This window comes from Bidens hawaiensis, unplaced genomic scaffold (assembly GCF_021521415.1).
Source record: "Bidens hawaiensis isolate Kalapana, Puna unplaced genomic scaffold, B.hawaiensis_p1.1 tig00011192_1, whole genome shotgun sequence".
In the NCBI taxonomy this organism is placed as follows: domain Eukaryota; kingdom Viridiplantae; phylum Streptophyta; class Magnoliopsida; order Asterales; family Asteraceae; genus Bidens; species Bidens hawaiensis.
The window spans coordinates 179,536-200,079 of NW_027491870.1; the positions used below are offsets into that span (position 1 = coordinate 179,536).

A 20,544-nucleotide genomic window follows, 5' to 3' on the forward strand; every position below is an offset into this window, starting at 1 on the left:
TGTTGGCTTTTGAGGTAGGTATATCGGGTGATCCAATAATAAATTATTCCTATAGGTTAGATCCAACCTAATTTGAAATTTGATGCAAACTAATATCTTTGGTTACACCAGTGGCGGATGTAGTGTAACACGAAGAGCCACCTCTGCTAACTTCTCGTCGTTAGTGTAAAAAAAAGTGTTACATTTTTCGGGTCGCTATGGGTTTCGGCTGAAACGGGTTAGTGCTGAAGGACTAATGTGACCGAATGCAAAGAAAGGAAACATTACTAAGTGTAGTTCTTTGTTTGAAGACATTTTTAATGTATAAGTTTTGTGTATAGAAGGTTGGCATAATATAAGGAGTCATCATGTATCTACTCTGGACAAGTTAATGAGGTTTATTAAACAAAGCCACGTCTCATCTTGCGGAATGACACGTATGATACCTGTGACCTGTGCATGGCATTGTTTCTTGGGATGTTCAAACTATTAAATTCTAATTATAATTTCAAAAACTTATTCGAATTCGGTTTAAATTGAATATACCATTAAATTTGGTACTCTTTCTAATATAAAGGAGTAAACCAGATTGACACGTATAACTGACATTAACATATAAATCGGATGTGACTCAATGACAGAGCACTCACTTTACTAGTGAGAGGTAGGGGGTTCAAACCTCACTACCACCAATTTATATGAGAGATATAAGGGATGACCCTGGCTTGCCAGGGTTCGAGTCCTGATCTCACCCGGTTTTACCGGCTCCTCGCTGTCATGCCGTTAGACGGGCGTGGGGTCGGGTTTTATCCGGTGAATCCCTCAACAGGTGGACCGCTAGGGGCTCCGTCCGTCTGGACTAGTGGCCAGCTCGGGCTACCTTTAGCCAATGGGAGCCGTATGAAGTACCCGGCGTTACTTAGTTGGCCGTTAAAAAAAAACTGGCATTAACATCAATGGAGGGTTGATGAATCATCTTATTATATGATTAAAATTTAAATTATGATACCGGGGTTATATACTTATATTTATTCAGTTTTTTTTATTTTTGAAATGGTCAGATATGAAATACAACGTAGAATAAGAATCAGACTAGTCGGCACATATTTCTTTATCCAATTGATTCCGGTACCCATTTTTGTTTATATATGTTCGCTAAAAATCTAAAAACTTACACATCTCCATTGAAATAGCTCAAAATGTACGTGATTGTTCACAAGCTCGCAATGCTATTAAAGTGACAATAATATATTTATTTCATTTCAAGAAAATTGCAAGTACATCATAGTCTTAAAAACAAATAACATCACATCAAAAAAACTAATATTTTTCAATTTCATAATTCCTAAGGGACAGTCTAGGTTTCTTCGTCCTTGCATATAACCGATTCAACCTGTAACACGTTTAAAATAATACTATTTTGTCAGCATTTATGTTGGTGAGATTTCATAAGTTTAATATATGTTTAATACGAAAATGTTTAGCGATTCACATGTCATAATGTGATATTTCCAAACATAAATTAAATGAAAAACAAATCAAGCATCTTGTTCTCACGACCCGAAGTCGAAATACTAGAGGAATGAGAACCACCATGCATTCTAACATAAGTTGAAGAATAGGCGCTGCAGGGTACGTCATGTCGGACCCTCCTACTACGAATCGTGTTTGCGTTTTTGTATGAATACCAACCATCATAAAACAATAAACACATTGCACATAAATAATCATATGTAACCATCATAAACAACATGAAAGGAAGTTTATTAACATGCATGACATAAGCTGGAATCAGGTTGTAAACACGGACATGAACTAACGAGAAAACAAGCTTGTAGTGTGATACACCAGAAAGTATTATAAAACATAAAAAGGGGGTTATGAAACTGACATGTAAAAATGCGCGAAAGTTGACACAAACGAGGGCGCAACCTTAAACGCGTGAACCGAAATAGTTCGGTTCGCCAAGTGATCCTAAATATGTAAAAAATAATCTAGGTTCAAAAATAGTGTTCTAAGAAAGAAAGATAAACAACAAAAATATAAATGGCGCGGGTTCGTTCTTGGATAGTTTAAGAAAACAAGTTTAGAAAATTTAGCTATTTTAAGATTTAAGAAGAAAAAAAAAAGAGAAAGTGTGTTTATATGTTACATTTTAAAGAAAAGGAAAGCTTAAGCGAGTAGTTTGTTTTTGTTGAACACGAACCTGGGGTTGAATCGGGTTTTATCTTCAACATTTTTAATAAGTGTAAATGATGTTTTTGATGTAAAAAAGGTCAGATTCTCGTATTTTAGTTTAGGAAAAGTATACATAACCGAACATTAACGAACCAAGGGCAGGAATATGCGGTTACCACCTATGTCACTTATTTTGAAAACATGATAATGATCAACATATGTAGACAAATTGAAAACATCAGAATAATTGCCCGAAGATTATAACAAACAAAAGAAGCGATTTTGCTGACTTTTAATTTTAAACTTAAACCAGACTCTTGAACCGCAAAATGCTAGTTAGAGTGTAATAAAGTGGAAATTGGGTTGTGACAAGGAATGGATATGGATCACGGGCTCCTTTTATAACCACAAATTTGTTAATAACAAGGTGGAATACATTAATTGAGAATGACTAGATAAAAGGCTAGTCTCATTGGCAAGAATCAACAGTTTGACCAATTGAATAAGTTTTATGATGAACCGATGATATAATATCATGCATACATGCTATAATAATGTCAAGATTAATGTACAATGTTCAAAACGAGTCAAAGGGCGAGGAATTGGCAAAGCATGTGGCTTGCCATGAAGTAAGTATTTTCAGCGCGTTTCAAAGTTCGTCGCGCATCACGAAGGGTTCAGGTGAAGGCCTTATGATGTGCGAAGTGTTTTGGTCCACGCCCGGTCAATGACTCCCCCGTGTGTTGCAGAGGGAAGGTTTTTCGCCAGTGACGTGTGGCATGCTTTTGAATCCGGAACACTTGAATCTTGGTTGTTTTGATCCTTGAACTTGGTTTGGATGCAAAACTTAGTACAAAACACATAAAATTTGATTTGCGGAAGATCCATACTGTACCAAAATTTTAAACAGTCCGGGTTTCAAGTTTGAAATTGATGAATGTCACACAAACGTTAAAAAATATAATAAATGCAACAAATGTATATATGCATATTAAATCAAAATAAAACTACTCTGAAAAGTAAAACAAATCATTATAAAATATAAAATAACAAAATGATTGTCACGCCCCGACCAAAGGCGGCGGAACATGCCGGGATGCAACGGATTTCCCAAAACACAAGACACTATTAAAATGACAATATTTAATAAACTCATTTATTTCATAAATCAATAAACAATGCATTTTGTTCATACAAACAAATTGAATACAAGTAAACAAATATATTGTTCATTTTACTAATATCCTAATAGTCTTGATAACGTTTCCGTCAAGTTCTCGAGTCAACCAAAATCAAACCTTTAACATTTCATAAAATAAAGTTTATCAACACAAAGGTTGGTGAACAATTCATAAGTTTGAGCATATAAGTATATAATGATAAAATGCCACAAAACTTATATACGAAATGATAAATAAAAGCAATAACTTGGATAAATAGATATCGCTAATAGAATTACGTTAGCGACACCTAGCTATAAGAGGATGCCAAATAGTCTAGGATTTTATAGTTATCGTTAATTGCATTACGTTAACGACACCTTGCTACAAGGGGATGCCAAGTAGTCTAGGATTTATAGACCAACCAACCAAAAGTGATAAACATATAGGCATAGAATCATATAACACCAAATCGAGCAATTATTCAAGTAAAATATACAATAACGTTTGTGGTTTAAGACCCAAGTATAAAACATTTAGTTAAATAAGTATGAAATGTCACCCCCAAAATAAAAGATAGAAAACGGGGTATGAAAGTAAACACATTCAAGTTATAAACTTGATCGGTAAAATAACGGGTAACCGGAAGAATGAGGTTTAATGGGCAAGGTTTAGGTGAAAGGAAAACTTGTATATGAAAGGTTGTCTAAGAAATCTTAAAATAGAATAAATGAGAATAAATGCCAACAATTTAAAGTTTAAGGTTTAAAAATGTAAATAATTAAGAACTTATAATAATGACCCTTTAAAAATGTAAGTTTGCTCGAAACCGAGTTAAATTATCTAACCTTGATATTTACTCAACCTATGTTAAGTAATAAGGTGGGTAAAATGCAAGAATGCAAGTCCCTTTGGAATAAAGATACTAAAACGGGTTTTAATGAGTGTTTCGGGTTGTTGGTTCAGGTCTTGATAATTGGTCAATCCTAAAGTCAACTTTCCAAAATAATGAATTTTATGAGATAACTCAATAAAATTTAATAAGACTTAACCAAATATGTAGTTCTATTGTTTTAAAACTAATAACGTCCGTTAAGCGAGTGTTCGGTTTTGTCGGTCCAAACTTTGTTATAAGATCAAATTTGATCCAACATTTCCAAGTACTTAAGAAAATAATTAAAATTAGTTTGTAAACTATTTTTAAAGAAATATACAAGTCTTGATAGCTAAAAACACACTTGTGTGTCTTAAGCGGGTAAAAATCGGTTTAGTTCGGTTTGGTCCGGTTTCCATATCACAATAAGTTCATAGATGGTTTCCACATGTCCAAATATCAAAGAACTTGTATAATAATTTATAATTGATGAAACTTAAGTTTTATAACCCAAAAGTTAACAATAAAGTCTTTTAAACGAAAGTTCGGTTTGGTTCGGTTTCCATCTCACAATAAGTTCATAGATGGTTTCCACATGCCCAAATATCCAAGAACTTGTATAACAATGTACAAATGAAAATACTTAAGTTTTACAACCAAAAAGTTAACAATAAAGTCTTTAAATAAGAGTTCGGTTTACGGTTCGGATCTAGTTTCGGGTTAATACCGAGTTTAGAATCTACTAACCCATAACCATGGAACTCATAAAAATGGTTTTATAAACTTAGATCTAACATTAAACATGTTTAAACAAGTATTTAGCAAAAACTAGTAAGCAAAGTTCGGTTTACGGTTTAGAGTTATTTACGGTTAAACCGAAGCATAAACCCTCAAACCCATAACCATGGAACTTGTAAATAAACTAAAATGAGCAGAAGTAAAGCATGATTAGTATGTATCAACAAGTTATATATATATATATATATATATATATATATATATATATATATATATATATATATATATATCAAGAACGCGAAGTTCTCCATGAAGCCTTACAAAGTCTGAAACCTCACTGATCGGAACCGGAGAAGTAACTACCAAATGTAACAAGGGGTATTATATTATATATATGTTGCCATAAACAAGTATTAATAAGATTATATAAGTTAATTAGAATGAAAGATTAAACTCAATTTGACTTTTAGAAGTCAAACCTTAAAGAACAACTAAGAAAATAACATTAAGATCTTTGTATTTGGGAGAGATTTTGGAGTTGTAGCAGGTGAAAAATGAAGGAAATAATGGTGTATACATAGGGTAATATTGGTGGTCAAATATGGGTGTGAAATACAAGAGTTTGCATGAAAAATGGATCAAAACAAAGCATAAAACAACAAAAACCGTAGTTGCAGGTCTGAGAGGCTTCGCGCCACGCGATGGGGCTTGGCCACCCTCATCGCGCTACGCTAAGGGCTGGTGACAGATTTTCCAAAGTTTTCAAAATGACAGTTTTGGCCCCCGAAGTTCGTTTTAAGTGATTTTTACGCGTTTTAAAAACCGAAAATGATGTTTTCAAGACACAACAAATGTAAAACAATATTATAACATAAAATCCATCATTTTATATATGTCAAGGGTTTCGGTTTACAAAACGAGTCGGTTTACATAATAAAAGTTTGTAAAACGAATACGAATCGAGACCCGAAATTGACGAATGTCACAATGATTAAAAACACAAACCTAATTAACCCCTGTAATACGTGGGCTCAACCTAGTCTAATAGATATCGGAATAGAATGGGTTTAAGTTGATCAAAAATCATGCAAACATACCATTCAAACAAACAAATCACGTACGTAGTCAAACTTTAGTGTTAAAATTAAACTAATTTTGCCGAAATAAAATCAAAGAAAATAAAACTTTAGTGTTAAAATTAAACTAATTTTGCCGGATATTATTACTAAATCAATCAAACCGTTAAAAAAACATAGAATCAAACTTACGAAACTGAAAGAGAAAAGGAATGAAATGCGATAAACACTTTTAATTCTGAACATATAAGGAGTTACCAAATTTTAGGTTTGGCCTCATCATCATGGAAATAACATATTACCCATATCAAAAGGAGAAATACATTTTAGAGCGAAAAAAGGCTTTATATATATATTTTTTTAAAATTGTGTATTATAATTATATTTGAAACGTTTTTTTTTCCTCTCAATTTTTAATTTTTAAACCTAATTTTACAAAAGCATTTTCAAAAGTAATGACCTTTTAAAATAAGGTACATGACATTTGTTTATTTGATTTTTGATGAAGTATGACAAAAAGAATATAAACACTTAAAACGTTTTACTCATGCTATGATTAAACCTTTTTAAAAGATTCATGCATGACGGTGGACGTGAATTGACGGCCATTCATCTTTTTCAAATATATATTATTAGCTTTTATTCATGTACTAAGGGGTTGTTTACATTATATGTTTATTATATTTATACATGTTTGGATTTTAATTTATTTATTATAAAGAAGTTAATAATATAATTAATATTTGATGAGGAAAGGGTTTCACAAATAAATAAGATATTATAACCCGGTTTAAAAGTTATTTGGGTTTGGCGACACCCATGACCCGCTTATTTTTTTACTATAAATTGTTTATTAATTATAAATAATACATGTCTTATTTTAAAAGAAATCAGATATTAATTTTTGGTATATCTCTATATTATAGGACTTTCATATCAAATATTTGGTGAAATTAATTTTTAATTACATGAGATGTTATGACTCGTTTAAGGAATATCTCGGTTTGGTGAAACCTATATCCGTGAATTCAGATCAAATGCATAAGAAACCTCCATTTATAAATAATGCAATCTGATGGCTTGAGATAATGTAGGAAACTAGAGAGCTTTTAAAGGTTTGGTGTTTTATACCTCGTATTACGGAGATTGTTTTAGATTATTCGTTTATAATATTTATATATTTTTTGAATATTAATTATATTTATTGTACAAAAGCTAATAATATACATAGTACTTAATGATGAAAGAGTTTCACAAATTATTATATGTTATAACTCGGTATAAAAGTTATTTGAGTTTAGTGAGACCCATGACCCGCTAATTTTTTTACTTTAAAATTATTTTTTAGTTATAAATAATATATTTTTTTTAAAGAAATTACATATTAACTTTAGTGTATCCCTGTTATATAGGATTTTCATATTAAATATTTGTTGAGATTAGCTTTTAATTTAGTGAGATGTTATAACTCATTTAAGGAATATCTGGGTTTGGGGAGACCCATACCTGTGAATTCGGGTTAAATGAATGAGAAGTCTTTATTTACAAATAATGCAATCTGGTGGCTTGAGATAATGTATGGAGCAACTAGAAAGCTTTTAAAGGTTACGTTTATATTACATTATTCGTTTCCAATATTTATATATTTTTTGAAATTTTTTTAATTTTGTTTATTGTAAAGGAGTTAATAATGTAATTAGAATTTGATTATAAAAGAGTTTCACAAATAAATGAGCTGTTATAACCCGTTTTAAAAGCTGTCTAGTTTGATGAGATCCATGACCCGCTTGTTTTTTTACTATAAAATTGTTTCTTAATTATAAGTAGTTTGTTTTAAAAAATAGGATATTAATTTTTAGTATATCTCTATATTCTAGGAATTTTCATATCAAATATTTGGTGAGATTACTTTTTAATTTAATTAGATGTTATAACATGTTTAAGGTTATCTGGGTTTGGTGATCGAGACCGATGCCCGTGAATTCGGTTTAAATGCATGAAAACCTCTATTTGCAAATAAAGTAAATCTAGTGGCTTGAGAAAAATTAGAAAGCAACCAAAGAGCTTTTAAATATTTCGTTTATATATATTTAAGATTTAGTTTATTAAAACTTAATTTAAAACATGTAGAATTGGTATTTGTGGCTTTTTAACTAGTTTCTCTCTGTCCATATGTAAAAAAAAACATACACACATGCAAAGTTGATTTTATTTAAGAACCATTTTAAATTTTAAAAACTCATAAAAACTTAATATAACATTATTTTTGAAACTTTATCTTACATTTATGTAACATGTAATCTACATATACGAAAAAAAATATTATAATATTTAATTAGGCACCGAATCAACCTTTTACATAATTGTAACCAACGTTTACATTAGAGCATTCATTACACATCTTTGAAAGAATGTTTTCTCTCTACTTATTTATATATTAACAAAATCGGGAGAATTCTGTTTCACTAAATTGTACCGCCTGCATCCGAAGTAGTACCTGCTTCTCTTTGGTAACATGATTAAATTAGATTGCCATTTCTATTCCACGTGTTCTCTATCGTCTCTACCACATTACCACGTGTCTGTTCTACCACTTCCTTTTTCACAGAGTTTTTCTGACTGTAATTCATCGAATCGGTTTCTCTCTATTGTTTGAGCGATTAATTGTTGCATTTGTTGCCGGGTTCCATTCTGGAAACCCGAACACTTTAACTGTTGCTGGGTTCCATTTTGGAACTCTAGTGACGAACAATTAATTAGCTACTTTTAAGAAATTGGTTCTTTAATTGTTCTTTGTTCTTTCCCTAAATTGTTAATTTGGGTGTTGCGTGTTTCATTAATTTCTGCCCTATTTTCTGTTTTTGTGTTATGTTTTGGTTTATTTTGATCTCGGTTTGGTTATTTGTTTGTACCAATATGTTTTTTTTTTTAAATCTGGGACTCATATTATAGTAACAAAGGTCAAAATGATTTTTCCATATACATGTGTGTTGTAGGACTTCTTTAAATTTGTTCATTTATTTGACAAACACAGATTAATGGTTTCTTCCGCAGGTGTCGACGGTTTAATTGACGAAAATCTATGGCTTCAATTTCTAAGTTGGGGCTTGCAATAACCTTTAAAGAACATGCCACTTTAATCAGCTGCAAAGGTTAGCTAAATGCATAAACATCAAGCATTAATTTTTCTAACATTACATTACATGAGTTTTTGTTATAATAATAATAATAGTAATAATAATCCATCCTTTTGTCCTTGGTATGTTTGTAGATCAGAGTTTGACGGAAGAAGAGAAGGGGACATGATTAACCCCTTACATGTTTATAAACATACTCTTCCAGTCTAAAGGTATTTCGTTTATATTTTGATTGTTGATGCCAATGCGACTTTTCTGAATCGTGAGTACTTGAAAATCACATTAAATTTATTAAAGAACTAGAATGTTATCACTTTGATAGCTTTTGTTTCTCTAATATGATGTCAGCCTTAATATAAAGTTATCATTTACTCTTGCCAACATGAGCCTTCAAACGGTAGATAATAGCTCTTTTGAAATAGTGGATTTATAAATGTCTGAACTTTTGAACTTGACAATATATATACAATACAACATAAAAGGTTATTAAGAAAAAAGTGCTTAGTTCATTAATATAAGAAAAGGTTTATAGAAAGATAGTTCTTCTGGTGGATATTATTTATAATTTTCATTAACTATCATGATGTCAACAGGTGGCTATTGCTTTGGAGCAAGGCAACAAGCTGCATTATATCAGATTGGGGTAATTTGTTAAAATGAAAGTTGTATCAGGCCCAGAGTGTTTGGTATATCTTTAAATAACAAAAGGGAAAAAAATAAAGATTGTTATTAACTTATTATTTTGTGCAGTTATGGAAGCGCTGACTCACCAGACTTTGGCACGCAAGAATTACCATTGCTATAGGTAATGAAAATGAGATTACTGGTCAAAAGAATAAAATGCAAAGCTCAAATGAAATGGAACAGACTGCTCGAATGATCGGTGATATGGTACTCTTTGATTGGAAGTGAGTGGTGGATGAATTAGATGGTAAAAGAGGAGATAACATGGCAGAAGGATTTAACAGTTTTAACACGCTACCAAGTACAAAACTGTAATTTTGTAGCACTAGAACTATATAGTTGTTTGAACTATTTGATTTCCCCTATAGCACATGAGATTTATGGCTTTCAAAGGGGGTATGAGTTTACATTTTTTTAAATACTTTTACTTCGTCACGGACCTAAAACGACCGCCCCCGCAATGAGGGGGCCAAAATACTAGTTTTTAGTAAGATATAATCTCATCCACGAAATCAATACCCATTTAGGTTAGCTGTCGTGGAGGGGCTATAAATTGGGGCGTTTTACGCCATGTGGCGCCCAGTCAGTAAAGAGTGAGTTTTTGTTGTGGTGTAAGGGCAACATATAGTAATATATATATATATATATATATATATATATATATATAAACAAACAAAACAACAAACATGCTGGGCGAGAAAAAGACCCCGTCCCCGCCCCTTTTCGCCCAATTATCGCTGGGGGGTGGGGGGGGGGGGGGAAGAGGGCGGTGTTCGCGCCCAAAATTCACCCAAATCGGCGCCACTACACATGGCCTGGCCTTAGGGGTTATTTGGCATTTCTTATTTTACCCGCCTTATAACTTATAAAGGTTCATATAAGTCCTTTTAGTTGTATAAATTAGTTTTTAGTAACACACAAGGCTTTTAGATTCTGACTTAATACAAAGCTAAACTAAGGAGTTTTTATAAATTCTGATCTTGTAACTTATGGGTTTGGTAATACTAATAATCATTACATCTATCAAACCCTCAAAACCCCGTTATACTCTTATTTAGAAAGAATATCCTTTTTAGTGTTCTGACTTTCCCTATCATATAAACTAATCCAAACACTTTTTAAAAACTCTTTTGACAAAAAGTTTGGTTGACCTCAAATAAGCAAACCTAAACACACTCTTAATTAATTGTGTGACTCATATTAATTCTTAAAGTACTAACAACTTATCAAGTTTTCAAAATATCATTTCCTATTATCCTATACATATATATAGGTAAAAGATGGAATACGAAAATCCTTTATCGTACAATAGATACTCGACATTCTGAAACGTCCATCTTCAATAACCATCCTAACCTAAAATCACAAATAGGCGACCCGGCCTCCGTCGTCGATTCCGTCCACCTTCGCCATCGCCGTTCAACGATTCCGTCCACCATCCACCTTCGCGACCACCATCTTCTTCCGACACAACCATCGATCGTTGCTCACATGTCAGTTGATAAAATTGCCTAATTGAAATTGAAATTGTTGAACTAATTGATCAATTAAACTTTGAAATTGGTCTAATTAATCATCAATTTGAAGTTTCAATTAATCAATTTTGAGTTTTTGCAGAGGCCCAGTTGCAGACGTTCCATATTTTGTTTATATGGTCGAATCAATGATCAAATTAACAGTCGATTGATGATTGTTTGATAATTATGAGATTATATGAAGTGATTTCAGTGTTCAATTTCATGTTTACATGTGTTTAATTTTTTTTGTTAGTTTTAGAAGTTCTGAACAGCCAGAACTTCTTAGAACTTCTAAACTTTTATCAGAACTTCTAAACTTTTTTGAACATCCAGAACTTCTAAACTTTATCAGAACTTCCAAACTTTATTAAACAACCTAAACTTCTTAAAACGTATTAGAATGTTTAAAGATGTTCATTTTTTTTGAACACCCAGTGCTTCGTTGAATGTATTAGAACGTTTAAAGATGTTCTTTTTTGGTCAGAACGTTTAAAGATATTCAGTTTGTTTCAGAACGTTTAAACATAATATTTTGAACCCTAATCAGAGCTCGATTGAGTGCGTTATTTCTGCAATTACATAATTGATTGATGAATCTAAATGCTTCTACACATCAATTCGATTGATTAAATCATCATTTTGGTATTTATTTTGGTCAGAACGTTTAAACTTTGAGCAGAACGTTTAAACATGAACCCTAATCAAAGCTCAATTAAGTGTGTTAATCTGTATTTTCATAATCGATTGATGATTCTAAAGCCTCTTACACATCAATTCGATTGATTAAATCATCACTTTTTGATCAATTTGAAGATTTTTAATGTTCAGTGACGTTCTTTTCAATTTTGGGTTTTGACTTTTGAGATTTCATACCGTAAGTTGTGATTAGAGTTTAGAAATTGGATGAGATAGATTAAGGAGTTCTGAATTTGAATCGGAATCGATTTTAAATCGATGAATTTGATCGCGAACTACTGTTTGGGTTATTTACCAAACTGCCACCGCATGAAATTGAAATCGATGACCAGCAGTTTCGCGTACGTAATGTACGATAAGTTATTATTGTATAATAACTCGCCCCTACATATATATATATATATCTATAATATATATAAACGAAAACATAAAAATCCTACATGTCGCGATGTGGTCGCTCCCCCTTTTTTTGGAGTCACCAAATTTGCTTGATTTTTAAATGGAGGTTTCTCATGCATTTGACCCGAATTTATGGGTATGAGTCTTACCAAACCCAGATATTCCTTAAACGGGTTATAACATCTCACTAAATTAAAATTATTCTCACCAAATTATTGATGTAAAAATCCTATAAAATAGGATATACTAAAAATTAATATCTTATTTATTTTAAAAAAGATATATATATATATATATATATATATATATATTATTTAAATTAAAAAACCAATTTTATAGTAAAACAATTAAACGAGTCTTGGGTCTCATCAAACCATAAGTGTATTATTAACTTTCATAAGTATTATTTATAATTAAAAAATATAACAGAAAAATTGTATCTTCCATTAAAAAAACCAATTTTATAGTAAAAAAAAATAAACGGGTATTGGGTCTCATCAAAACCATATAGTTTTTAAACCGGGTTATAGCATCACATTTATTTGTGAAACAATTTATCTTTAAAATATAAGTATATTATTAACTTTCATACAATAAAAAAAATATAAATTCAAAAAATAAATAAATATTAGAACAAACAATATAAAACAACCCCCGTAATACGGGGGATAAACCCAAATATTTCTTAAATGGGTTATAACATCTCATTAAATTAAAAACTAATCTCACCAAATATTTGATTTAAAAATCCTAAATAGTAGGGATATACCCAAAATTAATATCTAATTTTATTTAAAAAAAGCTATATATTACTTATAATTAAAAAACCAATTTTATAGTAAAAAAAAATAAACGAGTCTTAGGTCTCATCAAACTCATATAGCTTTTAAACCGGGTTATAACATCTCATTTATTAACTTTCATACAATAAAAAAATAAAAATTCAAAAAATAAATAAATAATAAACAAATAAGATAAAACATCCCCAGTAATACGGGGGATAAAAATTAGTGTATATATATATATATATTAACAGTTTAGTAATGATACTGATCCTATATATATAAATGGGTATTAAAAAAAACAAAATATTAAATTAAATACTAAAAACTACATCCGCACGTACATGGCTTAACATCGATGCTAACATAAATTAGTAATGGTGTCGAATTTGTGACCAGAAAATCTCCAATGAATTAATTGATTTTTAGTTTTGTCGTTACAAACATGTGAAACACGATATATGAATTCAAATCCGTACCCAATAATTCTTGTACCAAACGCATTTCTCATCTCCAATAATTTAATTATCACTCGTCACAGAGTTCATGTAACAAAGATCTCCAATAATTTACCACCCATCTCCGATCATGTAATAAATACGATACCTAGAACTATAAATTTACTTGGTTAGTAATACAAATAATTATAAACATTTTCGATTGATCATACACTAAAATTAAGAAATACATAGTAATAAATTAGGAAAAAAAATCCATATAACATTATTTTAAATATTAGATGGTAACATAAATAAACAAATCACAATTCCAAGTATACTTCCTTGCGTGGGAACTGACGACTTTCGAATCATTTGAAAGTTAAATTCCTTGTAATTTCATGTTGATAACCTACATAATCGAACCAAATAACCGAACCCAACCTAAAATTAAATGGTTTGGGTTGAAAAACAATGAGAGTTAAAGATCGTTTATTCTATCCGGTTGACCCATATAAATTCGACCCGTTCGTTAGTAAAACTCTCAGTTTTTCATCAAAACGTGTTGAGTATCATGAAGGAACCATTTGAACATGCCAACTATCTTGAAATTGTCACCAAGACATGTTGTAAGCCTTTTAATTACCCGGGGGGGGGGGGGGGGTATGTTTGGTCATATTCTTAACCCAACAAAAACATTAGGTATGACTTATTTAACTGTTTTTTAAATTACACTTATTTATGATTATGTAGCACATTTAAAACCAATAATTTACCACCAATTAATTGCCGATCACGTAACAGATACGATATCTAGAAATATAAATTTATTTCCATCTCCAATAATTTACCACCCACCACCGAATTCTTGTAACAAAGCTCGTGTAGTATAGTGATTTCAACGTTTGCACATAATGGCCTTCATGTCTAATGAGTGTGTTTGTGGTTTTTAACACACACTATCGCGCACGCGCATACACACAGATAAGAAAGCAAAAATAAACAACATAAGAAATAACGTGGTTCAATCAAGGTGACATGCGTCCACGATTGCAACTAGGGTTTTTTTTATTAGCTCAGACAGTATTACAATAGTTTTTCCTGGGAGTAGGAGTGAGCAATTTAACCGTCATAACCGTTAACCGAACCATAACAGCCATAACCGAATCGATTTTAACCGATAACCGTCATAACCGGTGGGTCGGTTTAATGAAGTTTTGAAAACCGCCAAATGCGGGTCGGTTTTGGTTATAGATACTTCTAAACCCGCCATAAACGAACCGACCCATTTATTTAACCAACAACATGTTTTGGATTTATTTTCAACAAACATATTGTCGGATTATACCATTTTGATGTGTTTGGTTCAACTTTTATTATCAAATTAATTTAAATTTCATTGTTAGATTATATAATGCCATTTTTTCAACATTTGATAATAATATTATGGATTATATATTTTGTTGAATTATGTTAACATTTTTTCTAAAATATGGTATCAAACTTTTAGGCTCAATTATATTGTTTTGGTTACGGTTAACCGACCCATAACCGATTTGCTTTAACCTGTTAAACCGATTAACCAAAACTGCTATAACGGATCGGTTATGGTTATGATTATCCATTAACCGACATATCGGTTATGGTTATGGGTTTGGCTGAAAACCGCTCCAAACCGACCCATGCACACCCCTACCTGGGAGTATGGCATGGGTTACTTCAGCGTCGTAGCGCTTGGTACTCGAACATTGGCTCGAGGCCTTTTCTCTACCCCTTCTTACCCTGAAAAAGCAGGGTCACCTTACGTCCTTGAACCGATAACCATCTTTCGGCTAACCTAGCCTCCTCCGTCCCTCGGGACCAACAAGGGGTAGTACAGGAATATTCACCTGTTGTCCATCGACTACGCCTTTCGGCATGATCTTAGGCCTTGACATACGATAGTGAGTATATATAGAGGCTAATTAGGTTTATTAATTTAATGAAGAAGAAATAAAATATGAGCCTAAAACCGGACCACAATCTTGAAACCAATCTCAAAGTGTTCACAAACCCAACGATGCAAAGAACTTAAACTTTTTAAAAGAATTAACTAATTTGAAGTAAAAAAAAACGTGTTGCATTAAGTGTTAACGTTTACCTAGTGGAGAGTTATTGTCGATCACAGAAGGATATTGTCGTGATATAATCTTGATTGGGATCCCTAAAGTGTATTCAGTATTTCAGTTCACTATATATACATGTGAAGTGTTGGTTATCTTCACAAACCAAGTGAAAACAATTTAAAAAAAAAACACAAACATGGTGACTTTGCCTCAGTTTCTACAATTTTGTGCGCTTCTTCTTTTTGTTATAACCTTTAACAACAAAAGAAAACGAAGCAACACAAAGAAAACTGGCAAACAAGAAGCACCAGAGCCATCAGGGGCATTGCCTATTATAGGCCACCTTCATTTTCTTAGAGGTCAAGCTCCTATAGCAAAGATACTAGGAAAGATTGCCGATGACTACGGTCCGGTTTACTCGTTACGCCTCGGTTTTCGTCCCGCATTGGTGGTTAGCAATTGGCAAAGTATCAAAGAATGCTTTACCACAAATGATAGAATCTTTGCAACAAGACCGAATATGGCGATTAGCCGACACATGGTATACAACACTGCTGGCTTTGGACTCGCACCATACGGACCGTATTGGCGAGAGATCGAAGGATGGTCACTTCCGAGCTCTTTACAAGCCAACGTGTTGAGAAGTTCAAGAGTGTTCGTGACTCGGAAGTGAAGAACTCGGTTAACGAGCTCGCTTTGTTGTCATTTTAACAAGAGGGACCAATCATCTATAGTGGAGATGAACAAGTGGTTTGAACACATAACTTTTAATATAATTATAAGAATCTTAGCTGGGAAAAGATTTAGTAATGGTTTTAGTGATGAAGGTAACAATGAAGACTTGCATGTAACACAAGCTATAAAAAGAGGGTTGCATGTTAGTGGTGTTTTTGTTGTGTCTGATATCTTTCCATATTTGGAATGGATGGATATTGGAGGGCATGTGAAAGCTATGAAGCAAGTGGCTAAAGAGATTGATGGTGTTGTGGGAAAGTGGCTTGCTGAACATGTTGAGAAGAGAAAAGATTTAGATAGTGTTGAAAATGAAGATTTTATGGATTTGATGTTGTCTGTACTTCCTAAAGATGTTGAATTGTCTGGTCATGGGCAAGAAACCATCATCAAGGCAACAACAATGGTTAGTAACTTTGTTTTGTTATTTCATTTTTCATGATCTAATCACCCCTTTGAACAAATATACTTCAAACTACTAAAGAAAAGTTAGAAACGTGCTAATCGTGGCGTAGCCAGAAATATTTTCCTACGGGTTCTATAAATTTCGAGGACAAATGACCTATTATTTATTACTTAAATTTGGGTTTTCTACGGGTTTGAGGTCAGAATAAACTAATATATATAACTAACAAAAATTTTGTACGGGTTCGATCGAACCCGTTCCCCATTCCCCTAAAACTGTCTACGGCCCCTGGTGCTAATTAAGTAATTAGGTTAGATGTTATCAGGTTGTCACCACTTTTATTTTAATAACGAACTACGAGTACTTTTTTCGAATAACACTTTTAATGTTATGATTTTTAATTCTAAGTTATAAATTTATAGATGATTAGTTTTATAAAAGTAGAAATTAAAACATGACATGTTTATAAAAAAAGTGAAGAATAAGTAAAACAAACTATAGAAAGACCTATAGGAGGATTAATTCATGCTTTAGGGAGGGGATAGACAATGTTAGTGGAATCCAAAAAAAAATCCAACATGCCCCCCAAGACAAAATTAAGAATGCATATTGGCTTTAGAAAACCCAGATGGAAACGGAAAATATCAAATCAATTTCTTGTTTTTTTTAAATGAACTGGCTATAATATCAACCACTAAAGCAATAATATGCATTAATTATTACTTTTCTTCTTATATATTTTTGATGCACGGGCTACATAGGTCTATACAACTACAAGGCTCCTGAGTTCGGACATAGTGGCTATTCATTCTAAATGTTTTTTTCTTTAAGTTGAATAGATTTATGCAATGTAGCTTTTAAAACCAAAACTTGTACAATGGACATGTTTTGACCCATTATACTCGACCTGTTTTGACCCGTTACAACCGAGTGTTTATATCGAACATATTTTTCCCCACTAGTGAAAGCTCTTAGATCGTCACTGGAAAGACCCAAATAGCAAAAAGAACTAAAATAAAATAACATAAAAATAAAAAATAAAATAACATAACATAAAAATAAAATAAAATAGTAGTATATTAAAAACCTCAACTAAAATATTATCCCTATCCAACAAGAGACGTTAGACCTCATCCTCACAAAAAAAAAAAAAGGTAACAAGAGTGCGCATTCACAATAAATCTTATCTATATCTATATTCTTAAAAGTATGTGAAGATTAATTCCTTTATTTTGCGTCATCATCTTTAAAGTTGAGTTTTATGATTACTATTTTCTTTAAATACAAAGATCGATTATTTACCGTATGTATAAACTTATTTACCCTTAACAAAAATAAATAAATAAATAAGTGGAGTGAGAGAGAGATAGAAAAGAAGAATAAGATATGACATGATAAACATAACTTAAATATTAATTTAACTAAATATAATATTTAGTTAAATTATAGATATCAAGAGTCTACAATGAAATATGAATGAAGAGCTAAAAGCTAAAAGGAAACACTGGTCTCAAGTACCAAAATGACATCAAACATTTCTATTACTATGCTAGAGTGATTAATATTATTGTTTCAAACTAACCATGTACGTACAACGTGTGATTTTTCTTAGATACTCATGTTGACGGGGTCTGAAAGCACTGCTTTAACAATGACATGGACACTCTCCTTATTACTAAACCACCCCCACATCCTAAAAGCCGCACAAAAAGAGCTTGACATCCATGTGGGACGAAAGAAATGGGTCGAAGAATCGGATATCACAAACCTTGTGTATCTACAAGCCATAGTTAAAGAAACGCTTAGATTGTACCCACCGGGTCCCTTGGCAGGACCTCATGAGGCCATGGAGGACTGTTATGTTCAAGGCTATCATGTCACCAAAGGGACTCGGTTGATGGTGAATGTCTGGAAGCTACATAGGGACCCACAAGTGTGGTCGGATCCTAATGAGTTTAGACCTGAAAGGTTTCTTGAGAAACATGTGAACATAAATTATCATGGTCAGAATTTTGAATACATCCCATTTAGCACCGGAAGGAGAATGTGCCCTGCAACCATGTTTGCTTGGCATGTACTTCACTTGACACTAGCTCGGTTACTTCAAGGGTTCGATTTGTCAATGCCGATGGGGAAGCCGGTGGATATGAGTGAGGGTTTAGGGATTGCATTGCCTAAGGTGAAACCATTTGAAGTTGTCATCACTCCACGCCTTTCTCCAGAGCTCTATCAAACCAATTAAAGCACTATAAGGAAAATGCTTTGATATGTCGGCCTATAGCGACAATATGTACTTAATTTTAAATAATGGTGAAGCTTATGTATGGAGTCCATCATATACTGATATTCTTGACGGAATTGTTAATTATGTTTCTGTGATAAAATGGTTTATGGCACTACCATGAATATATGTGCATAAACTCACGCGTTCAATTATCTTTTTTTTTTTGGTATAGTGGTCGGTCTAGTAAAATGTCATGTTTTTTGGACAGAGTGGTTGTTAAACCCTCTGATGTATGTGTAACGCTTTTCTTGTTTCCCCCATATAGTTTCTTGCTAGTCGTGGTTTTTTTATATATTTTTTGACGCCTTTCAAAAAAAAATAAGATGTTGAATCATGAATGACTGTCTCTTGTGATTCCATATATTTGCCTTAAAAACCGTAATCACGTGTATTCTTGCCATGGTATAACCTTTTATAATTATTTGAAGATTAGATAAATTTCAATTTCTATGTTACTAACATGATTGGGAATAGTGGTATCCTATTCAGAATTACCAACATATATTGGTGGTTGGAGATATAACTATGGTTTCATTTTTCTTTTTTAAGAACGGCCAACTCTTAAATCATATAGTCATATACTACTAGATCTATACCATTATCAACTATGGAATACGAACCTTTGCACTAATGGAGAGAGACGTCACTTTTTACCACACTGATACCACTAGGCTAGAAACACTTTGATGAATGTTGGTTTGATTTATCTAGTTCGTTAAACCCGAATGAATTTTAGTTCCTAAAATATATATATGAAACATCTATACTGCCATAAAATCCAAACCAAACCAAACCAACCCAACCAAAATACATTTCTGTTGGACCGGAATTAACAATTTGATTTTTCTTTCGTAACTAAACTAGTTGAGTGTCCGCTCGATGCAGCGGGGTACTGGCATTGAACGCATAATCAGTGTCGGAACATACGTCAGCTGACAGTGCATACGTAACCCGAATTGGACGCGCAACTCGTGCAAAGCTAGCACTCGTGTAATCGAAGATTGAACGTGCATAACCCGCACCGGAATGCACATAACTAGCACTAAACATGCTTAACCGACACCACACGCGTAATTCACGCCGATTAACTGGTTTTTGGCGATGGGTTTAGCGCTTACCAAGATTGGGTTACACGTATTACGTCGTACTAGACACACGTTTATTGGTCTCGGTACATGTAAACAATGAAATTTGTGTAACCGTTAGCAAAAACCAATAAGCAAAACTGAAATATACAGTTTTAAATAAATTATTGTTTAACCAACCTATTTTGGCCCGAAACTCATTCCAACCAGACATCACTCTAACCTGAAACTTATTCAGACCTGACTCCTTTAAACTCGAACCCCTACCAACCCAA

The 20,544-nt window shown here is 32.5% G+C and overlaps 1 pseudogene across 1 annotated transcript; it reads left to right on the forward strand.

The window, feature by feature from the left end:
• Positions 1-15,914: 15,914 nt before the first annotated feature.
• Positions 15,915-19,294, forward strand: LOC143537473 (dimethylnonatriene synthase-like; annotated as a pseudogene). The gene is made up of 2 exons (XR_013136059.1): positions 15,915-16,900; positions 18,513-19,294. The product of XR_013136059.1 is annotated as a dimethylnonatriene synthase-like (transcript).
• The last annotated feature ends 1,250 nt before the right edge of the window (positions 19,295-20,544 follow it).